Source organism: Oncorhynchus masou, chromosome 24 (assembly GCF_036934945.1).
Source record: "Oncorhynchus masou masou isolate Uvic2021 chromosome 24, UVic_Omas_1.1, whole genome shotgun sequence".
In the NCBI taxonomy this organism is placed as follows: Eukaryota; Metazoa; Chordata; class Actinopteri; order Salmoniformes; family Salmonidae; genus Oncorhynchus; species Oncorhynchus masou.
The window spans coordinates 40620497-40626642 of NC_088235.1; the positions used below are offsets into that span (position 1 = coordinate 40620497).

The 6146-nt window shown below is 44.8% G+C and overlaps 1 protein-coding gene across 1 annotated transcript in view; it reads left to right on the plus strand.

Moving 5' to 3' along the window:
• LOC135512174 (golgin subfamily A member 7B-like) overlaps positions 1-6146 on the plus strand; it is a 50213-nt gene that overhangs the window by 23739 nt on the left and 20328 nt on the right. The gene's annotated exons all lie outside the window — the stretch shown is intronic.

Here is a 6146-nt window from a genome sequence, read left to right on the forward strand (position 1 = left end):
GCATCACTGCCTGGTATGGCAACTACTCGGCCTCTGACCGCAAGGCACTACTGAGGGTAGTGCGTACGGCCCAGTACATCACTGCGGCTAAGCTTCAGAGGAAGGCTCTAAAAATTGTCAATTGTTCTCTTTGCTCCCGCACCCCCAATCCATAAGACTCCTGAACAGCTAATCAAAGGGCTATCCAGACCCCTCTTTTCCACTGCTGCAACTCTCTGTTTATAATCTATGCATAGTCACTTTAACTCTACCTACATGTACATATTACCTAAATTACCTCGACTAACCAGTGCCCCTGCACATTGACTAAGTACTGTATATACAGTGTCGGAAGTTTACATACACTTACATTGGAGTCATTAAAACTTGTTTTTCAACCAGTCTAACAAATTTCTGGTTAACAAACTATAGCTTTGGCAAGTCGGTTAGGACATCTACTTTGTGCATGACACAAGTAGTTTGTGTAGACACAAATTGTTTACAGACAGATTGTTTCACTTATAATTCACTGTATCACAATTCCAGTGGGTCAGAAGTTTACATACAGTAAGTTGACTGTGCCTTTAAACAGCTTGGAAAATTCCAGAAAATGCTGTAATGGCTTTAGAAGCTTCTAATTTACATAATTTGAGTCAATAGGAGGTGTACCTGTGGATGTATTTCAAGGCCTACCTTCAAACTCAGTGCCTCTGCTTGACATCCTGGGAAAATCAAAAGAAATCAGCCAAGACCTCAGGAAAAAAATGGTAGACCTCCACAAGTCTGGTTCATCCTTGGGAGCAATTTCCAAACGACTGAAGGTACCACGTTCATCTGTACAAACAGTAGGACGCAAGTATAAACACCATTGGACCACCAAGCCATCATACCGCTCAGGAAGGAGACGCGTTCTGTGTCCTAGAGATGAACGTACTTTGGTGCGAAAAGTGCAAATCAATCCCAGAACAACAGCAAAGAACCTTGTGAAGATGCTGGAGGAAACCGGTACAAAAGTATCTCTATCCACAGTAAAACGAGTCCTATATCAACATAACCTGGAAGGCCACTCAGCAAGGAAGAAGCCACTGCTCCAAAACCGCCATAAAAAGGCCAGACTACCGTTTGCAACTGCACATGAGAACAAAGATCGTACTTTTTGGAGCAATGTCCTCTGGTTTGATGAAACAAAAATATAACTGTTTGGCCATAATGACCATTGCTATGTTTGGAGGAAAGAGGGGGAGGTTTGCAAGCCGAGAAACACCATCCCAACCGTGAAGCACCGGGGTGGCAGCATCATGTTATGGGACTTGTGCACTTCACAAAATAGATGGCATCATGAGGGAGGAAAATTATGTGGATATATTGATGCAACTTCTCAAGACATCAGTCTGGAAGATAAAGCTTGGTCGCAAATGGGTCTTCCAAATGGACAATGACCCCAAGCATACTTCCAAAGTTGTCAAGGTATTGGAGTGGCCATCACAAAGCCCTGACCTCAATCCCATAGAACATTTGTGGGCAGACATTTGCAAGCAATGATGCCTACAAACCTGGCTCAGTTACTGTCACATCTGCTCCTGCTACACCCTCCGGTGTTCATCCGGGGTCTTCTTGACCTGCAGTTACTCCCCCTGTACACTCTCCCTCTCTGTGTGATTTTGTGGTTGGAGCCAGGTGTGCTGGAGTCAGAGCAGATCCCTACCAGCTGCAACTCATTCCATAATCAAGATCTCTTCAAATACTCAGTCCTGCCACTTCCCCTCTGCCAGATCGTAATCTCTGCTCAGTCAGTTCACGATTCTAGCCATTTATGATTATTCAAGATCCTGTTACTCTGCTGTGCCTGTTTCCCTGCCTGACACTGTTTATCCTCGCATTGCAGTTACCGCTCTGTCTCTGGCTCCTGTCTCCTCTTCCACATCTCACCACCCAACTCCTTGCTCTGGATTTTAGCTGTTCTACTCAGCTAACTCCAACCTCCGTCTCTACATCTGGTTTTTCTGCAACTCATCCGAGCTTCTCCGGATATGCACTCCATATCTCCCAGTGTAACAATAAATATTTTGGTTCATTCATCCCTGTTTCCTCATCTGAGTCTGCTCTTGTGTTCCCCTGTGTCGCTCCGCTTAACAGTACGATCTGGCCCAGAGACGAACCCAGCAGACTCCACTACTCTTCACCAAAGTATTGTTGGTCAAGGCGGCCTATTTGAGCAACATGACCAAGCCCTGAAAGCCTGTGAATGGATTAGGCAACTCAGGTGTCTATACTTCAACAGCAAAGTTAGATAACATTTCTGAAGTAGGGCCTTGTTAACATAAAGGGAGTTGTAGTGACTTCCTTTCCTCTTTACCATAGTCACTGCCCTATCCTGAAGCAGGAGTGTTTCGTACGCATACAGTCCACACTCAAGGTTCCCAAACGGCCAAAACATTCAATGCGATTCAGGGATATGGTGCAACAAAAAGGTTTATTCTTCTAATATCTAACAAAAAAATGATTCTCCAATCAACTTAAATCATAGATTACTTGACATAGAAAATACATAATATGACCTGTCTGTATGGTCAAAAATACTATACCGCTCCCACGTCTAGCTAGGACTCCTCCCCCCACCCAATGGCCCTTTCGTGGCTGTTTATTTAACACCACAGACAGATGCTGGCACTAAGACCGCACTCAATCAGCTGTATAAGGAAAGAAGCAAACAGGAAACCACTCACCCAGAGGCGGAGACGTTAATACTGGGAAATATAAATAATTTCAACCAAATTTATATCAACATGTTAAATGTGCAACCAGAGGGAAAAAATTCTAGATCACCTGTACTCAACACACAGAGACGCATACAAAGCTCTCCCTCGCCCTCCATTTGGTAAATCCGACCACAACTCCATCCTCCTGATTCCTGCTTACAAGCAAACATTTAAGCAGGAAGCACCAGTGACTCTATAAAAAAGTGGTCAGATGAAGCAGATGCGAAACTACAGGACTGTTTTGCTATCACAGACTGGAACATGTTCCGGGATTCTTCCGATGGCATTGAGGAGTACACCACATCAGTCACTGGCTTTATCAATAAGTGTATCGAGGACCCCACAGTGACTGTAAGTACATACTCCAACCAGAAGCCATGGATTACAAGCAACATTCGCACTGAGCTAAAGGGTAGAGCTGCCGCTTTCAACGTGCGGGACTCTAACCCGGAAGCTTACAAGAATTCCTGCTATGCCCTGCGACAAACCATCAAACAGGCAAAGCGTCAATACAGGGCGAAGATTGAATCATACTACACCGGCTCCGACGCTCGTCTTATGTGGCAGGGCTTGCAAACTATTACAGACGACAAAGGGAAGCACAGCCGCAAGCTGCCCAGTGACATGGGCATGCCAGATGAGCTAAATCACTATGCTCACTTTGAGGCAAGCAACACTGAGGCATGCATGAGAGCATCAGCTGTTCCGGACAACTGTGTGATCCCCCTCTCAATAGCCGACGTGAGTAAGACCTTTAAACAGGTCAACATACACAAGGCTGCAGGGCCAGACAGATTATCAGGACGTGTGCTCCGGGCATGACCAACTGGCAGGTGTCTTCACTGACATTTTCAACATGTCCCTGATTGAGTCTGTAATACCAACATGTTTTAATCAGACCACCATAGTCTCTGTGCCCAATAACACAAAGGCAACCTGCCTAAATGACTACAGACTCGTAGCACTCACGTTCGTAGCCATGAAGTGTTTTGAAATGCTGGTAATGGCTCACATCAACACCATTATCCCAGAAACCCTAGACCCACCCCAATTTGCATACCACCCAAACAGATCCACAGATGATGCAATCTATATTGCACTCCACACTGCCCTTTCCCACCTGGACAAAAGGAACACTTATGTGAGATTGCTATTCATTGACTACAGCTCAGTGTTCAACACTATAGTACCCTCAAAGCTCATCACTAAGCTAAGGATCCTGGGACTAAACAGTTTCATCTGCAACTGGATCGCGGACTTCCTGACGGGCCGCCCCCAGGTGGTAGGGTAGGTAGCAACACATCTGCCACGCTGATCCTCAACACTGGAGCTCCACAGGGGTGCGTTCTCAGTCCCCTCCTGTACTCCCTGTTCACCCATGAATGCATGGCCAGGCACAACTCCAACATTAAGTTTGCAGACGACACAAAAGTAGGCCTGATCACCAACAACAACGAGACGAGGAGGTCAGCGACCTGGCCGCGTGGTGCCGGAATAACAACCTATCCCTCAACGTAACCAAGACTAAGGAGATTATTGTGGACTACAGGAAAAGGAGGACAAAGAACGCCCCCATTCTCACTGACGGGGCTGTAGTTGAGCAGGTTGAGAGCTTCAAGTTCCTCGGTGTCCACATCAACAACAAACTAGAATGGTCCAAACACACCAAGACAGTCGTGAAGAGGGCACGACAAAGCCTATTCCCCCTCAGAAAACTAAAAAGTTTTGGCATGGGTCCTGAGATCCTTAAAAGGTTCTACAGCTGCAACATCGAGAGCATCCTGACTGGTTGCATCACTGCCTGTTACCGCAATTGCTCGGCCTCTGACTGCAAGGCACTACAGAGCCATTACTACAGGTAGTGCGTACGGCCCAGTACATCAGTGGGGCTAAGCTGCCTACCATTCCAGGACCTCCACACCAGGCAGTGTCAGAGGAAGGCCCTAAAAATTGTCAAAGACCCCAGCCACCCCAGTCATAGACTGTTCTATCTACTACCGCACGGCAAGCGGTCTAAGTCAAGGACAAAAAGGCTTCTCAACAGTTTTTATCCCCAAGCCATAAGACTCCTGAACAGGTCATCAAATGGCTCCCCGGACTATTTGCATTGTGTGCCCCCTCCAACCCCTCTTTTTACGCTGTTGCTACTCTCTGTTTATCATATATGCAAAGTCACTTAACTATAAATTCATATACATACTACCTCAATTGGGCTGACCAACCGGTGCTCCCGCACATTGGCTAACCGGGCTATCTGCATTGTGTCCCGCCAACCCCTCTTTTACGTTACTGCTACTCTCTGGTCATCATATATGCATAGTCACTTTAACCATATATACATGTACATGCTACCTCAATCAGCCTGACTAACCGGTGTCTGTATATAGCCTCGCCACTTTTATAGCCTCGCTACTGTATATAGCCTGTCTTTTTACTGTTGTTTTATTTCTTTACTTACCTATTGTTCACTTAACACCTTTTTTGCACTATTGGTTAGAGCCTGTAAGTAAGCATTTCACTGTAAGGTCTACACCTGTTGTATTCGGCGCACATCACAAATTAGCTTTGATTTGATTTTAACTTCCTGCCTTTATCCTAACACACCTACCACAGTACAATGAATGGGCAAGAGGGGGGGCCAGAAACAAAGTTACACTAACAACAAATGAATACATCTCAATCAGGTAAATATAAATCATAAAGGTACCTAATATTTCATCATATACATTCATATTTAATTTATTACACAAACGTACATGGGAGCTCTGTATGTTCTGTCTTATATACAAATATGTCCAAATCGGCTCTAACATACCGGCCCCTAATTGTTAACTGCACTGAATGCACAACATTTACTTAATATTCAAACGTAGAGCCAATACCCAAATCATTCTATACCAGATAACTATTACAGTTCATAGCTATATACAAATATACAAGGTCCCATATAGGAAAGGAGTCCGTAGATCTCAGTCTGAGTTGAAGTGTTCAGGTGTTCAACTTCCAAAAATGTAAAGAGTTTGACGCCCAAAAATGTATGACTACGACATCAAAGAATATAAGAGTACGACATGCACGAATAAGAAGGAACACATGATTCAAAGATGGAGCACTGTGTGTGTGTGTGTATGTGTGTATTTCACTCCCCCGCCTTTGAGCAGACAGAGTTTATTGATAGGTATTGGTCTTGGTCTTAACCATGACGCTCCTGACAAGACCATTGATTCTAGATCATTAGGGTAATTTGTTACAGTTGTAATTGGTCTGTCGTTCATAATCGCCTCAACTTCACACAATGTCAAGTTCTAGGGGTCTTAACAAAATTATAAAAAACGATGTGCTATTACCATCAAGTATTCTCACGGCTTGCTAGAACATTGTGAACTGCAGTGGCATAGTGGCCTAAGC